This window comes from Panthera tigris, chromosome X (assembly GCF_018350195.1).
Source record: "Panthera tigris isolate Pti1 chromosome X, P.tigris_Pti1_mat1.1, whole genome shotgun sequence".
NCBI lineage: Eukaryota > Metazoa > Chordata > Mammalia > Carnivora > Felidae > Panthera > Panthera tigris.
The window spans coordinates 18,442,501-18,461,087 of record NC_056677.1 but is presented as its reverse complement, the minus strand read 5'-3'; positions in this window follow the sequence as shown (position 1 = coordinate 18,461,087).

Sequence of the window (18,587 nt, the reverse complement as noted above, 5' to 3'; positions counted from 1 at the left end):
GAATAGAATAGAAAGCCCAGAAAAAAAACAGTCCATGCTTATATGGTCAATTAATCCAAAGGAGGCAAGAAAATACAATGGGGAAAAGATGGTATCTTCAACAAATTGTGTTGGGAAAACTGGACCACTATCTTACACCATACACAAAAATAAACTCAAAATGGATTAAAGACCAAAATGTGAGACCTGAAGCCATCAAACTCCTAAAAGAAAACAATGGCAGTCATCTCGTTGACCTCCACGTTTGCAACATTTTTCTAGGTATGTCTCCTCAGGCAAGGAAAACAAAAGCAAAATTAAGCTACTTGGACTACACCAAAACCAAAAGCTTTTTCATAACAAAGGAAACCATTGACAAAATGAAAAGGCAACCTACTGAATGGGAGAAGATATTTGCAACTGATATATATCTGATAAGGGGTTAATATCCAAAACATATAGAGAACTCCTATAACTCAATACACTAAAAAAGAAATAATCCAATTAAAACATGGACAGATGACATAAAAAGACCTTTTTCCAAAGAACACATATGGACACATGAAAAGATGCTCAACATCATTAGTCATCAGGAAACTGCAAATCAAAACTACAATGAGTGGTGCCTGGGTGGCTCACCTGTTAAACCTCTGACTTCGGCTCTGGTCATGATCTCACAGCTCATGGGTTCGAGCCCTGTGTCGGCCTCTGCACTGACAGCTCAGAGCCTGGAGCCTGCTTTGGATTCTGTGTATCCCCCTCTCTCTGTCCATCCCCCACTTTTACTCTGTCTCTCTCTCTCTCAAAAAATAATAAAACAAAAAAAAACCTACAATGACCTATTACCTTGTACCTGTCAGAATGGCTAGAATCAAAAAGACAAGAAATAACAAGCCCTGGTGAGGATGTGGAGAAAAATGAACCCTTGTGCACCGCTGGTGGGAATGTAAACTGGTGCAGCTATGGTGCAAAACAGTATGGAAGTTCCTCAAAACATTAAAAATACAAATGCTGTATGATCTAGTAATTCTACCACTGGGTATTCATCTGAAAAAAAATGACAACATTAATTCAAGAAAACATATACACTCCTATGGTTACTACAGCATTATTTACAATAGCCAAGATATGGAAGTAAGCTAGGTGTCCAGTGATAGATGAATGGATAAAGATGTGGTATATATGTACACTGGAATATTATTCAGCCTCAAAAATGAATCAGATCTTGCCATCTGTGATAAAATACATGGAAACAGACGGTATTATGCTAAATGAAATAAGCAAGACAGAAAAAGACAAATTCCATATGATTTCACTTACATGTGGAATCTAAAAACTAAAACAAAGCAGAAACAGAGCCATAAATACAGAGAATTGGCAGTTGCCAGATGGGACAGGGCGGAGGATGAGGAAATACTGAAGGGGAATGGGTGGGGGGGGGGTACAGTATTTCAGTTATGGAATGAGTAAGTTGCAGGATGAAAGGTACAGCATAGGGAATATATAGTCAGTGATATTATAATAGTACTGTATGGTGACAGATGGTAGTAGCTACACTTGTGGTTAGCATAGTATCACATACAGACTTGTTGAATCACTATGTTGGGCACCTGAAACTAATGTAACGTGTGTCAACTACTCTTCAATAAGGAAAATATATGCTGTCTCCACTCTAAATCCTGATGGATAGAAGGAAATGAGTGAAAGTAAAACTCTTCAACCATAACCAAGAAAGAAGAAAACAACCAGGCCCTTATCTAAAGGAAGTGAATCTGCCATTTTGACTCACTTTGGAAATTGCTGAAAATCCTAACGGAAGAAAGTAACAAGTAATTGTCACTTACCAGATAGGTGAAAAAGCACTAAAAAAGTTCTAGGGTATCTTCTTTGTCAACAGGTATAGGAGAAACTAGACATGTAGGAAAAATAGTTGGAGATAATATCCTACTTGTAACTTTAAGGTTTTGGATATGAATAATTCCTAAAATCAGTCAAAATGGCATCTAATCTCCCACTAGAATACATAATCTCAACAAATAGGAAGCATTCCATTGTATTGAAATCTCTTTCCTTAGAAATGTCAACCACATATGCCTATTTTTTCCAAGGCATCGCCAATGGTAGACCAATTTCAAATGTGAACTCCCAATGTCCTGGGTGTGAACACTGACCCTGAGCTTGCTATTTGCTTGTTGGGACTTTCCCTTCCAGAGGAGCCAACTATTACATTGTTGGCTTCATTCTCATTGGGTTTCTCTTCCTACCTGGAGCCCCCAGATCTATATGATCTGTTAATCATTGTTGATTGTGTCCTTCCACATCTATTTTCCACTGACAACATAATATGCAGTGGAGCTTCTATGTTGTAGTTACTTTGTTCAGTGAAATGGAGTAAGGTTTGTTGGAGCCTACTTTTCCTCATTTATGAGCAAATTTGGGGATCCCCTGAAATATCCAGAAAACAGTCTGCTAGCCCCTTTTAAACACCAACCCCCCCCCCCAGCATTTCCAATGGTTGCCACGACCATTCATGGAAAAAAAGTTAGAAAATCTTACAAACTTCCAGTGTTATAATTTCTAGCACATATACTCTTTCCCCACAGAAACCCACCATCTGCTTATATATGGTATAAGAACCCAGGGCTGAATTGGTAGGCTAATTTAAGAAAATCATTTGAAAAGTAAACTGGCTAACAGTCATGAGAATAAACAAATTACAGTTCCCCACATAACATATGTGACTCTCCATGAGTGGAAGAAGCTAGATCCCAAACAGCACATAATGAGTTTATTTAAAGTTTAAGTACAAATAAAATAACTATATAGTGTTAGAGGTTTGCATAGTGGTTGCCCTTATACAGAGAATAAAAAGTCAATTCATCAGGGAATAAAAAGAGCTTCTGAGAAGCTCATTAAGTTGTTTCTTGTTCTGGGTTTTGATTATACCTGGTTCACTTGATGACAATACACTGAGCTGTGTGTTTATTATTTGTGTACTTATCTACATGTATGTCGCAGTGCAATAAAAATTCACTAATGTAGTAAAACTGAAGGAAGGAAATTTGAAAATTATTCACCCATACTAAAAATAATTCAATGCTATTATATTCAAAAAGTAATATATGGATAAATCTTAGATTAAAAATGTTTTTTCAAGCTTAAAGGGTAAGATGTCACATCAAAAGAATAGCAAAAAGATTAGGCCATAATCAAGTGAGAAACAAAGTTCCGAAATACAATCTGTTTTATAACTGAGGAAAGTGAATTCCATGCTGAAATTTAAGAGGGAGAATGATTCCAAAGTATATGGAATCGTACTGCTTATCCAACTACTTCATTGTAGAGATGAGGAAACTGAGAAACAGAGAAAAGGCACTTACTCAAGTGCACCCAGCTGTTCAGCAGCAATGTGGAAACTATCACCCAAGCTTCCTCAGCCCTCTTTCCTCCCTTGTCCAGATGACAACGGTTAGGCTACCCCTTGCAGTGTAACTTTTCAACAGAATGAGAGATCTGATGACATATAAGTTTAGGGTGCATGTGGATGGCTGCTATGTGACTTTGCAAATTCCAGTGCTGCAGCCAATTGGGGATATTCCAGTAGTGACTTCCCCAAGGTTGCAATGAGTCATGAGAAGGGTTGGGAAGGCAACTTTAGCTCCTGCTGAGACTTCAATGGAAAAAACTGTATCAAACTAAATAGGAATGGCAACTTGGAGCATTTGGAAATACCAGATCCCAAAGATGAGCTGGCCTCATTTTAAGTGGCCTGAGCAATCTCCAGATCACTGGCTAGAGCTGAATGCAAGGAACAATTTCAATGATTAAATATTGGGGGCAGACTTTGTACGTGTCTGTGAATACTGTGTGCCTCTGAATAGGCCAAAGCTCCTTCTCAAAAGGCCCCCTTGGTAGAATACTGTTGCAGGGAAAGGGATTGAAAGAGATACAAGAAGCTTTTTTTAATTTCTTATTTTCCCTAGGCAATTCAAACAGATGAGGCTGTATAGGGAGAAGAGCTAGCAATGAGACTAAGGCATTTGGGTAAAGGGATTAATTTAAAAGCCAGAGTCATCTGAGATGGGGTGATAAATGGGAACAAAGCAAAGTTAGAACATCCAACTCAATGAAAAAAATACCTTCAGTCAATCAAGGGAAAGGGGGACTGCTTTGAGAATTTTATTTTTGTTTTCACCAAGTAGCAGGGTACTGTTGAATCACTTGACCAAAAGTGGGAACTTAGAACAGCCATAAAATGGTAATGGCAGAGACGAAAATTATGGCAATGACTATGAAATGACTCAAAGAAGCAAATGCCTCCATTAACATCTGTTTCTGAAGATTTTTTTTTTAAGACAAGATTTTCAGGCCCATTCATCATTCATTTCTCAGGTTCTAGCATGTTTTACAACACATGGAACTATCCCAGGCCCCACAAAGAACAATGTTTCCCAAGTTTCCCCCTGAAAACCTACATTGCTTTGAATGCCACACTGAGTGTGATGGCTGCCTGCCAGTTCCCTGCTAGGGAACAAATGGCTGCACCTAAGCACTCCTTTGAAAACAACAGAGTGCTCAAGCCATTGGTCTGGGGTCCCTTCCTTTGAAATCTTGTCACAATTCAAGGCCTATGGAGATTAAGAGCCCATTAAGGAGATAGCCATGAACATTGAAAATCTTGCATTTCTAAGGATGTCACAGCACTTGGTGATAAATGCACAAAATGGCTGTGGGTCATTGGTCTTTGGGCAGAATCTCTCAAGGTTGGGAAATCAGGGTGGGAAAAGAATGTGTATCTCTCTCTCCCAATCTGAGGTCCTCGGGGGAGTGGTCCATGTGCTGGGGTAGGTAACAGCCTGGAAGTATTAGTTTTCTATAAAAATCATGGGAACCCTGGAAGTCCTGCTAGTAGGTACAGGATTCATTACACAGGACCATAAACCCTTGATCAGGTACACGGTAGGTGCCCTCTAAAAATGTCCCAGTCAAGTCAGTGCCCAGGTGCCTAATCCTTCTTCAGGTCATCCTCCATGGTCACCCCATCTCAGTGCATCTCCTGAGATACTGGGGTTCAGAGAATGAGGTTTAACTGCTCTGTTATCAGTGGAGCAGCCTTCCAAAGAGTGGGAAAAGGCTAAGACAGCAATTATCAGGACCCTATAAATTCTATAACCTAAACAATTACATATAAACTATCAACCTTATCTGGCAAAACTCTACAACACTGACACATATATTTATGTATCTACACACATGTAGGTATGGTATAATTCATTTAGTTAGATCGTTGTGACCTCAACACTGCAAAATACTAACTAAAATACACAATATGGGGCTTCTTCTTCCAAAAGCCACCTCTCTTGGACAGATATGCCCTTTATACAAAATTAAAAGCAATAAACATACCACGTGGAAGTCATGCCTCATTCTTCCCTTATCATTGTAGCCTTATTCCAAGACATTATCTCATCTGGCCACTCTCCCAGCCTTCTGTCCATCCACTGTGGGGCTGCATCACTCTAGGAATGCTTCTTTTGTATTTTTTTTTTTTTTGGTTTTCACCATGAGTCCCATCTCAAGGCTGCCAGCCTCTCACTTGTCTCACCAAAGCCTTCCCCAATAATGTCAATATTGAGGTTATATAGACGAGGGATAATTGAAGATGAGAGCCTGGTGTCAAGATACTTAATTGATGAGGCCTATATCAATGTGGCCAAATGGAACCAGATACCCAAATTCAATTTGTATACAATTACATAGCTGAGCTACCTGGCAAGGATTGGTAAATATCAGTTCCATCACTTTTATGTCACTAAGACTGCTCTGGGGGAACTGTACCAACTAAATTCTTAGACTCTTGTATTTACATTTTTTCAACTCCAAAAAGACATAGTACATACTGTTGAAGACAGTAAACATAAGTGCTTTGTTTTCCTCCTTATCATTTATCATAAGATTCACATAAAAGCCTCTGTTTACACTGACTCACCCAGAGAAGTGCCCACATATGCCTTTCTTTCTAACGCAATTTCCTCTTCATCATCAGACATTCTTGATTCTTCCTTCACAAGCATCTCCAACCCCAGCCACAATTGAATCCACCAATTGTGCTGTGAAATTTCATCAAGGCCTTTTGAAAAATCTACGGGACAAGGGTCCAGTTTACTTGGGTAAACCACAGTCTCTGAAAGCCCCTTAGTTATCTGTTAAGGAGGAACGTAAATTATCATCAAGGTTCCTTCAAATTCCAATAAGAATCCAAAGATGCTAGAAGAAAGGAGGGGCCAAATTGACAGAGATAATTAGCTTATCTGTTTTTGGAGCTATAATGCCTTTCTACTCTCTCTGAGCCTGTCACTGCCACCAAAAGCCCAGAGCCTTCCTATTTCTCTAACAAAGCATACTATCAAGAAAGAATTTAGTGTCAGTTATTGGCCTATACTATAAATTCCTCAAAATCAGAGACAGTCTTTGTGTTCTTAATGTCTAGGACCTATATCTAATCCTCTGTTGTTCTTAAACCAGTGAATGTGATGCCTCTTCCAGGCATCTTTTAAGTTAAAACCTTATCGCTAAATAGAATGAAAGATTTAATCCCCTAATAAAGAAATTATAAGAGAAGTAGGGGATAGAGAATATTTTCTGCAGAGCATTCTTCCAGTATCCCTGAAAATTGGTTCCTTATTGCAAGGAGGTGTCTAACCATGAAGCAGGTTAGAGGGCTGGAAGTGGATCTAGGGAGAACCCCCATGGGAGAATATGAGAGCTATCCCTATTTGTAACAGTCAGGATCCTGGCAGGGAAGAGGCACACTCAAATAGGGGTGAGTTTAACAAGGACTATTTAAGGGAATATAACAATGGATAATCCAATACTCTGAGGATAACACAGCAAGGATCCATTACCACTCTGAAGCCTGAAAAGGCAAGATCACAGACTACCTAAATGGTTGTAGTCTTCTGCAAAGGAGGTTAGCCCACAAAGACTGGACACAAAGGGAACTGGGGGAATAAAAGTCCTGATCTTCTTCTCCCCCTGCCCACCCAGCTCTTACTGGGGCTTCACATTGGCCAAAAGCAAGTAGAAGCCAAATGGTAAGGGAGCCCATAGAGCAATCCATAAAAGTTACCCTGCCGGGACAAAGCAGGTTGGAAAAAAGAACAGAAGGTAGACCTGGAATGGCAAATTGAAAGGATCCAGCCCACGACTCAAATAGCTTGCTGACAAGCACAACTTCTACACAAGCTATATAGCAGGAAAAGCCCAGTTCTGACCAATTTCACAAAATCTTTATGTTCATCTCTGGTCTCCACAGGTCTGCCCCTGTGAAAATAAGAGTAAGAGTTCCCATGACTACGACAAAATAATCAAGAGTTTAACATTTCTTTTGAAGCCACAGAGAAGCACCTCTACTGTGTTTGAGCTTTGCCTGAGGTATGAGAGACTATTTTAAAGCCCTGGTTTATGTTCAGAGTAAGGAAGTCGCTTCACTCCAAGACTGAGCCATGTGGGTATCTAATTTAGTGGTCTTGCCCACAGCCCAGTCACATCTCAGCCCACCCTAAAGGTTCCAAGCTCTCTACAATGACCAAATCTGCTGGGTTCCAGGTCTACAGCTTCCCTTCTGTGAAGACAAAAGAACTTGCGTGTCTTCTCATGTTGGATTCATCTTTTGAAGAGGAAGCATTCTGGCAGAGAAAAATAACTTCCAGTAGCTTCTAGCAAGTACCAGTTACTTGAAAGAAATGTTTCACCCCCCGCCCCCCCCCCCAGGGCTTTGTGAGGAAACACAAATGAGAAAGATCTGTTGGAGCCACAAAAGTAGACTGATGACGCTCTCTCCCTCCCCCTCCCTCTTTCCTTTCCTCTCTCTCTCCCTCCCTCCCTCCCTCTTTCTTCCTTTGTATCTTATTTTACTTTGGCCATGAAACATGAATCAGACTGTAAAAATTAAAGTCCCATCTTCCCTTTATGAAATACTTGACAGCAACATATGCTTGTTTATTCTTTACTGAAATGGATGCTCCACCAGAATTTATGGGAAAATAACCCCTTCCAAGAAGCTAATGGAATAGTATTTTTAATTCCGTGGAAAAATAAACCAAAGTAATCACAGATTCTATATTAGTAAAAAGCATAAATAGTACCTTTTTCTGTATATAGTCCTTATTGCTTGGGAACAAACTGTCAAAAGACTGTAGGTTTCAAAAGAAGGATAGGTTTAAGACAAGCCAGAATAATGTCAAATTTCATAGAGTCCAGATGGTTCTGTCAGACTTGTCTTTGGCTGCTTGGCTTGTGCTGGTTTTTTTTTTTTCCATGAGAGCTAAGTAGACATGGGTGATAGAGGTATAGCAAGAAACCCCACAAAGACACCTGAACCACTGTAGTAAATCTGTTTTAGAAGGTGTGCCCACCCTGAGTTGCCCTTCTTTAATGATCTTCTTCCTCCTAAGACCTAAGACTGAAGCCATGTCAGTGCTATGCTCTCACCACTCAGTCCAACTGATTGGACCAAAAGTGGACGTTTGACTCAAGAAAACCAATTGAGAATCTAGACTGGCAGAAAAAAAATGTCTTTCATCATTTGTTACTTGGACTTAGAAAGGTCAGGACAACTAACTGTAGGCAGTCATTTTGTAAGCTGATGTAAACTTGACTGAATGCCACCATCTAGAGACAGCTATGACATGCCATAAAAAAAAAAAGAGCAGAAGAATCAGCCCAAAGAGTAGGAGAAATATGAATCCAATAACAAAGATTATCAGATAAAAAAAAAACACTATGTTGTCCCAAAAAGAGAAATTAGCACAGATGGGAAAGGTCTGTCTTAACTTATGTTGACTTTCCAGGTCCTGTTTCCAGTCCCTAGTGAGGTGTGAATTCATGTCTTGCCCTTAGGATCTTAGGCTCACTCTTGTATCCCTCCAGGGAATGTCCCCTTTTAGCTTAAGCCACTTTGGATTTTACCATCAAAATCATCTATGGCCATAAATAACTCTGGAAAATTTGAATCAGGCATCTCAGGGCTTTAGCTCCCAGAAGCAATAGCATGCAGGCATAGGTATCCCTACAAAAGTGTTCAGCCTGGTTCTCTAATACCAAGATGGAATACATCAAAGGGAATTTTTCTGCAGGATCAGAGGAAACAAGAGGAATGGCAACCATTCAGCAGAAGATGGAGTTACATGAGGCAGCTCTTAATACCCTGGCACCAGGTGGAGGGGAAGCTGGGAAGGGGACATGGCAGGGCTTCTTTGAGGGACATGCTCTGTTACCCTGTTCTTGTGTCAAGACTTTACACTTAGAAAAATGCCCAGGAGGTCTGTTTGCATTTTGCTGTCACCTGTAGCATTGCTTGTTTTAATGCATCAGCCTGATATTCATTTTAACTACAACAAGCTTATGACGTTGTACTGACCCTATCAAATCGCACTTGTTTAATTCAGCAAGGATAAAAACAGTAATGTTAATTTTTAAAGCAGTGCCTTATAAAATATGTAACATGTTCTGGAAAATGACACCATGTACTTTCATTTTTCAAAGCCTTTACTTGTTGACTGTTCGCATCATATCTCCAGGTAATGGCTAAGTTTGGGGTTATGGGCCATAGAAGCTTTTACATATTCTACGTTAGTCAGCTCTACAGCAACGCTGTGATTTTGGAAGGGCAAGCATTAGTAAATTTGCAATAAATGGAAAAAGTGAGGCTCAGAAGACAAATGCAGCTGCTAAAAGTTTTAAAGCTAATACATGAATAAGTCAGGAAATAGATTCAGAATTCTAACTTGGAAGCCTACATTCCTTCCCCCACAGAGGAAATGCAGAATTGTGCAGAATGTCTACAATGCAGTCTTTACTGTGGGAACCTATTTACCATGGGTTCTTACTACAGTGTTCCCAGTTAATAAAACATGAGAGTAAAGCTATGTCTGACTTGTTCACGGCTGCATTCCTAGCACCCAGAATAATATGGGGTATAGGGAAGGTGCATGACTCAGGCTGGGTTTCCCAAAAGAAAATCCTGAGACAAAGGTTCGTGTGCAAATGGTTTATTTGGAAGTGTCACCAGGAATTTAGTAGGGGACTAGAGAAAGGGAACTAGAAAGGAAAGGAGACCAAGCAAGGATAAGACAATAACTCCCAAGGATGGTACCTTTGGCTCAGTCCTGCAAGAGAACTCTAGAGATAGTCTAGGTCATACTTCAGAGCTGTCCTCATTAGGGGACACAACGAACAGAGCATTTATTCTTTCCCACCTGTTATTAGTTAAGGGATGCCCACAGAGGATGTAAAATCTCAGGCCTTTTGGTTCTTTGGAAAAGCAGGTTCTGCCAGCTTGAGGGCAATCCCTTCTGGGAGTAAAAGCACGCTGAGAGTCAAGTGCACAAAAGCTGTAAAGGGATGCAAGGGAATATGGACAGAGCAGTGACAACATCTGGTAAGGTGCTCAATAAATATTTGGTGAAAGAAAGAAAGAAAGAAAAAGAGAAAAGAAGAGAGAGAGGAAGAAAGAAAAGATAAAAAAAGAGCAAGAGAGAAAGGAAGGAAGGAAGAAAAGTCAGAAGGAAGGAGGGGCGAGGAATATTGTGTCCCAGACACTTAGCAATATTCTCTAAGCTAAATATCCTGGCAAACTTTGCAGATAGACGTTTTTCTCCATTTTACTGATAAGGGACCTGAAGCTCAGAATGGTTAAGTAATTTGCCTAAGGTCACACAGCTTATAATAGGGGAGCCAAAATTCAAACTGGCCCATCTAGCTCCAAAGCCTCTGCACTCTCCACCACTCCACTCTATCACTTCTGTCACATTCACGTACTCCTGACCTCCATGCAAAAGGTCTAACGTCCCTTTCAACTCACCAAGAGTAAATGCTCATGGGTGGTGATTTGGGTAACTTGACAGCATCTACTTTCCTTGGTCCCATGAATGAATTTTCTCTTATACCTTCAGATCTTATCCATTTGAAACAAGATTAGAAAAAACAAAGACTTGGACAAACAGATGATCAGATAAAAAGTGTTGATCCATTCCCTATGCAAAACCAACGAAAGATGCCAAGTCCTAATGAAGAGCCCAGTCTCCTGAAATCTCCTGGCATTTTCAGCAGACTGCAGTTTCCTGAGAATGTCTGTGTTTTCCAGAGCATGTCTGCTCAGAATGTATGAGCCAAAACCTCCTAGGGATTTTCCATCACTTGTTTATATTGTGCCTGGATCTACTCGAATGAGTTTTTTATAAATAAGATAGAGTGATGGGGCTTTTTTTCATGAATTGAGACTGAAAATTGGTTTTAAATATTGTTTTCTGCTCTAGACTAACTATAAATGGCATTTAGACTGACTGCACTATTAGTAGGTAAAGGGTGCTGAGTTTTTAAGGGATTACAACCTGATTTAATTTAATTATGAAACACAATTACAATCAGACAGCTTTGGTAGGAGCCATTTTTTTCTGTGTACTACTCAAGCCTATCCCAGTAAACATACAATTCCATCTCAAAGGAACAGAAAAGGAAATCGAATTGCAAATGTTCTCAGAGCCTTGTGCTCCAGTTGTGTCATTAACTAGCCTCTGCTTTCCTCTAGGAAACTTCAATGACGTTTTCTCCACCAGTCTCCATCATATCCATCCAATTTGTCTCCAATATCCAAACCACTTCTTAACTTTAATTCTCTAACAGGATCAAACTAAGGCTGACAGAGGTGGTTTGGGCCTATTAAGGGTCTTCCCTAGGACAAAACTATGAAATCAGAGTGAATTTCATCTTTAGCTTCTTTTCTTGTAGCCTCTCAACCTTTTAGTGGCCCCCTCTTTCCCAACCAAGTTTCCTGGAGTTCTCACACCCTGAAGTGTTCACTGATAATCACTTAAGTTTTGATGCTGTCTCAGGGGCACCGCCTTTTATAGGAGACCAAAAAAACAACAAAATGAAGAATAATGCTTATCCTAAAAATAGAACAGTGTGTCAACCTCATGAGGACATGTGTCAGGATGAAGTTTCTCAAAGTAGTCCACATAGGCTGTGATCTAGTCCAGTGATGGGGAAAGTACACAAAGGAAATGCCTGCTCTTATATCTCCTTTGAATAATAATTTTAACCACATGTATTATTATCTGATTTATATTAAGTATAGGTGGTTCCTCCCCAAAATGGAAAAAATTACAACCCTAGCACAGATATCTCTTTTATTTTCCCTTACACAGCAGGGCAAGAGGACACTGGGAGGGAGAGGTGTTGAGACCTGGAAGACAGAGCCCAGCTTGGTGAGGAACAAAGGTGCTGGCCAGCACCATCTCCCTTGCCCATCCCCCAACCGAAATCCCAAAGGGAACCAGTTCCTGTCACCGTACTTGCTTGCACTGCACAAACACCCAATGCTGTGCTTCTGTGGATCCATCCCTCCAACGGGTCTACCTACCTCCCTCCCGGTGCTGCAGGGCCCCTCCCACAGGGGACCACCAATGGCAAAGCGAGCTAAGCCTGCCCCTGTACACCTTGTGGATCCATCCCAGCTAATACACCAGATCCCATCAAAGCAGCACCACAAGCCTGGCAGTGTGCAAATAGCCCAGACAGGGGCCACACCACTCCAAAGTGAGTCATGCCCCTGGGAGAGGGGAAGAAAAGGTACACACCAGTCTGAATGTGGCCCCAGCAGTGGGCTGGGGACAGATATCAGGTATGACTGTGGCCCCTCCCACCAATGCAAGTTACTCCAGACAGCACAGAGGAAGAGCCCCGCAGTTCCGTGCCACTCCAGGGACTATCCAAAATGACGAAACAGAAGAATTATCCTCAAAAGAAACTCCAGGAAGTAGCGACAGCTAACAAACTGATCAAAAATGATTTAAACAATATAACAGAAAATGAATTTAAAATAATAGTCATAAAATTAATTGCTGGGCTTGAAAACAGTATAGAGGACAGCAGAGAATCTATTGCTACAGAGATCAAGGGACTAAGAAACAGGAGGAGCTAAAAAATGCTATAAATGAGGTGAAAAATAAAATGGAGGTGACCACAGCTCGGATTGAAGAGGCAGAGGAGAGAATAGGTGAATTAGAAGATAAAATTATGGAAAAAGAGGAAGCTGAGAAAAAGAAAAAAAATCCAGGCATATTAGGGGAGAATTAGAGAACTAAGTGATGCAATCAAACGGAACAATATCCGTATAATAGGAATTCCAGAAGAGGAAGACAGAGAGAAAGGGGCTGAAGGTATACTTGAACAAATCATAGCTGAGAACTTCCCTGATCTGGGCAAGGAAAAAGGCATTGAAATCCAAGAGGCACAGAGAACTCCCTTCAGATGTACCTTGAATCAATCTTCTGCAGGACATATAGTGAAACTGGCAAAATATAAGGATAGAGAATTCTGAAAGCAGCTAGGGATAAATGAAGGGAGACCAATAAGACTAGTGGGAGATCTATCTACTGAAACCTGGCAGGCCAGAAAGGAATGGCAGGAAATCTTCAATGTGATGAACAGAAAAAAATATGCAGCTGAGAATCCTTTATCCAGCAAGTCTGTCATTCAGAATAGAAGGATAGAAAAAGGTCTTCCCAAACAAACAAAAACTGAAGGAATTCATCACCACTAAACCAGCCCTACAAGAGATCCTAAGGGGGATTCTGTGAGTGAAATGTTGCAAGGACCACAAAGTACCAGAGACATCATTACAAGCATGAAACCTACAGACATCACAATGACTCTAAACCCATCTTTCAATAATAACACTGAATGCAAATGGATTAAATGCTCCAACCAAAAGACATAGGGTATCGGAATGGATAAAAAAACAAGACCCATCTATTTGCTGTCTACAAGAGACTCATTTTAGACCTGAGGACACCTTCAGATTGAAAGTGAGGGGATGGAGAACAATGTATCATGCTACTCCAAGTCAAAAGAAAGCTGGAGTAGCCATACTTATATCAGACAAACTAGACTTTAAATTAAAGGCTGTAACAAGAGATGAAGAAGGGCATTATATAATAATTACGGGGTCTATCCATCAGGAAGAGCTAACAATTATAAATGTCTATGCGCCGAATATGGGAGTCCCCAAATATATAAAAAAATTCATCACAAATATAAGCAACCTTATTGATAAGAATGTGGTAATTGCAGGGGACTTTTTAATACTTCACTTACAACATTGGATAGATCGACTAGACACAGGATCAGTAAAGAAACAAGGGCCCTGAATGATACATTGGATCAGATGGACTTGACATATATATTTAGAACTCTGCATCCCAAAGCAATAGAATATACTTTCTTTTTGAGTGCACATGGACCATTCTCCAAGATAGATCACAAAACAGCCATTCCTAAGTATAAAATAATTGAGATCATACCATGCATACTTTCAGACCACCATGCTATGAAACTTGAAATCAACCACAGGAAAAAGTCTGGAAAACCTCCAAAAGCATGGAAGTTAAAGAACACCCTACTAAAGAATGAATGGGTCAACTAGGCAATTAGAGAAGAAATTAAAAAATATATGGAAACAAATAAAAATGAAAATACAACAATCCAAACGCTTTGGGATGCAGTGAAGGCAGTCCTGAGAGGAAAATACATTGCAATCCAGGCCTATCTCAAGAAACAAGAAAAATCCCAAATACATAATCTAACAGTACACCTAAAGGAACTAGAAGCAGAACAGCAAAGACACCCCAAACCCAGCAGAAGAAAAGAAATAAAGATCTGAGCAGAAATAAACAATATACAATCTAAAAAAACTATAGAACAAATCAATGAAACCAAGAGTTGGTTTTTTGAAAAAATAAAATTGATAAGCCTCTAGCCAAGCTTCTCAAAAAGAAAAGGGAGAGGACCCAAACAGATAAAATCATGAATGAAAATGGAATTATTACAACCAATCCCTTAGAAATACAAGCAATTATCAGGGAAACTATGAAAAATTATATGCCAACAAACTGGACAACCTGGAAGAAATGGACAAATTCCTAAACACCCACACGCCTCCAAAACTCAAACAGGAAGAAATAGAAAACTTGAACAGACCCATAACCAGCAAGGAAATTGAATCAGTTATCAAAAATCTCCCAACAAATAAGAGTCCAGGACCAGATGGCTTCCCAGGGGAGTTCTACCAGACGTTTAAAGCAGAGATAATACCTATCCTTCTCAAGCTGTTCCCAAAAACAGAAAGGGAAGGAAAACTTCCAGACTCATTCTATGAAGCCAGCATTACTTTGATTCCTAAACCAGACAGAGACCCAGTAAAAAAAGAGAACTACAGGCCAATATCCCTGATGAATATGGATGCAAAAATTCTCAATTAGATACTAGCAAATCAAATTCAACAGCATATAAAAAGAATTATACACCATGATCAAGTGGGATTCACTCCTGGGCTGCAGGGCTGGTTCAACATTCCCAAATCAATCAATGTGATACATCACATTAATAAAAGAAAAGATAAGAACCATATGATCCTGTCAATCGATGCAGACAAAGCATTTCACAAAATTCAGCATCCTTTCTTAATAAAAACCCTCGAGAAAGTCGGGATAGAAGGAACATACTTAAACATCATCAAAGCCATTTATGAAAAGCCCACAGCTAATATCATCCTCAATGGGGAAAAGCTGAGAGCTTTCCCCCTGAGATCAGGAACACAACAGGGATGTCCACTCTCACCACTGTTAACATAGTGTTGGAAGTTCTAGCATCAGCAGAGAACAAAAGGAAATCAAAGGCATCAAAATTAGCAATGATGAGGTCAAGCTTTCACTTTTTGCAGATGACATGATATTATACATGGAAAACCCGACAGACTCCACCAAAAGTCTGCTAGAACTGATACATGAATTCAGCAAGGTCACATGATACAAAATCAATGTACAGAAATCAGTTGCATTATTATACACTAATAATGAAGCAACAGAAAGACAAATAAAGAAACTGATCCCATTCACAATTGCCCCAAGAAGCATAAAATACCTAGGAATAAACCTAACCAAAGATGTAAAAGATCTGTATGCTGAAAACTATAGAAAGCTTATGAAAGAAATTGAAGAAGATATAAAGAAATGGAAAAACATTCCGTGCTCATGGATTGGAAGAATAAATATTGTCAAAATGTCAATACTACCGAAAGCTACCTACACATTCAATGCAATCCCAATCAAAATTGCACCAGCATTCTTCCCTACGCTAAAACAACCAATCCTAAAATTTGTATGGAACCACAAAAGGCCCCAAATAGCCAAAGTAAGTTTTGAAGACGACGACCAAAGGGGGAGGCATCACAATCCCAGGCTTTAGCCTCTACTACAAAGCTGTCATCATCAAGACAGCATGGTATTGGCACAAAAACAGACACATAGATCAATGGAATAGAATAGAAACCCCAGAACTAGACCCACAAAAGTATGGGCAACTGAGCTTTGACAAAGCAGGAAAGAATATCCAATGGAAAAAAGACAGTCTCTTTAACAAATGGTGCTAGGAGAACTGGACAGCAACATGCAGAAGGATGAAACTAGACCACTTTCTTACACCATTCACAAAAATAAGCTCAAAATGGATGAAGGACCTGAATGTGAGACGGGAAACCATCAAAACCCTACAGGAGAAAGTAGGAAAAAACCTCTCTGACCTCAGCCGCAGCAATGTCTTACTTGACACATCCCCAAAGGCAAGGGAATTAAAAGCAAAAATGAACTATTGGGACCTCATGAAGGCAAAAAGCTTCTGCACTGCCAAGGAAACAATCAACAAAACTAAAAGGCAACCGACAGAATGGGAAAAGATATTTGCAAATGACATGTCGGACAAAGGGCTAGTATCCAAAATCTATAAAGAGCTCACCAAACTCCACACCCAAAAAACAAATAACCCAGTGAAGAAATGGGCAGAAGACATGAATAGACACTTCTCTAAAAGAGACATCCGGATGGCCAACAGGCACATGAAAAGATGCTCAAGGTCACTACTCATCAGGGAAATACAAATCAAAACCACACTGAGATACCACCTCACGCCGGTCAGAGTGGCTAAAATGAACATATCAGGAGACTATAGATGCTGGCGAGGATGTGGAGAAACGGGAACCCTCTTGCACTGTTGGTGGGAATGCAAACTGGTGCAGCCAGTCTGGGAAAGTGTGGAGGTGCCTCAAAAAATTAAAAATAGACCTACCCTATGACCCAGCAATAGCACTGCTAGCAATTTACCCAAGGGATACAGGAGTGCTGATGCATAGGGCCACTTGTACCCCAATGTTTAGAGCAGCACTTTCAACAATAGCCAAATTATGGAAAGAGCCTAAATGCCCATCAACTGATGAATGGATCAAGAAATTGTGGTTTATATACACAATGGAATACTATGTGGCAATGAGAAAGAATGAAATCTGGCCTTTTGTAGCAACATGGATGGAACTGGAGAGTGTTATGCTAAGTGAAATAAGTCATACAGAGAAAGACAGATACCATATGTTTTCACTCTTAAGTGAATCCTGAGAAACTTAACAGAAGACCATGGGGGAAGGGAAGGAAAAAAAAAGGAGGTTAGAAAGGGAGGGAGCCAAAACATAAGAGACTCTTAAAAACTGACAACAAACTGAGGGTTGATGGGGGGTGGGAGGGAGGGGAGGGTGGGTGATGGGTATTGAGGAGGGCACCTTTTGGGATGAGCACTGGGTGTTGCATGGAAACCAATTTGACAATAAATTTCATATTAAAATAATAATAATAATAATAATAATTTCCCTTACAGACATCAAAATAGCCTGAACTCTTTTTTAACTAGTACACAGTTGACCTCAGAAGCATAAGGAAGTCCCACACAGACTAGCTTAGTTTAGAAAAATCATCCAACCAACCTGTAGATTCATGAGCACTAATAAATAGCTGTTGTTTTAAGCCACTAAGTTTTGGAGTAGTTTGTTATGTGGCCATTAACTAACTGATACAGGTCTTGTCCATCATCATAAATAAGCTATTATGCAAGATTTATACACATGAAAAAGAACTCCCTTGGAAGAAAGACACATATTCCTATACTATAAATAACTAAGCTACCTACACACGCACACACACACACACGCACACACACACACACAACCTGAACTGGTGTGTTCCTTTACTATTTATTAAACATGAAAAAAATAAGTTTGCACACCGCCCATGATATATAAAAGTTTAGCTTTTAAGTCACGTTCCATTATATGAAGATTACAAAAAAGAGCCCACTTCAGCTCCCACTAGCTTTGCATTTTTCCATTTATTAAAACATTCTCTCAGTCCTGAAGTCTTAACTTATGTGGCCCAGGTACATTTTTTCATTTTTTAAACCTGTCAATTATCCTGTGTGATAAAAAGGTGAAAATGACAGATCTGGGTTTACCTTGAAAACTGTATATCCTAGGAGTGAGGTCTAAAGCAAACCCTTCCCCTATAGCTGATGCCTGAAATTATTCATAAGGCACACCCTTAAACACTCCATGATGGTATAGATGTCCAATCTCTGACTGCTAGGCAATATTCCTAGAAATGATCTGAGTGTGATGTAGAGGACCATCTCTATGTTATAGAAAACTGGCAATTACTCGTATGAGCTGC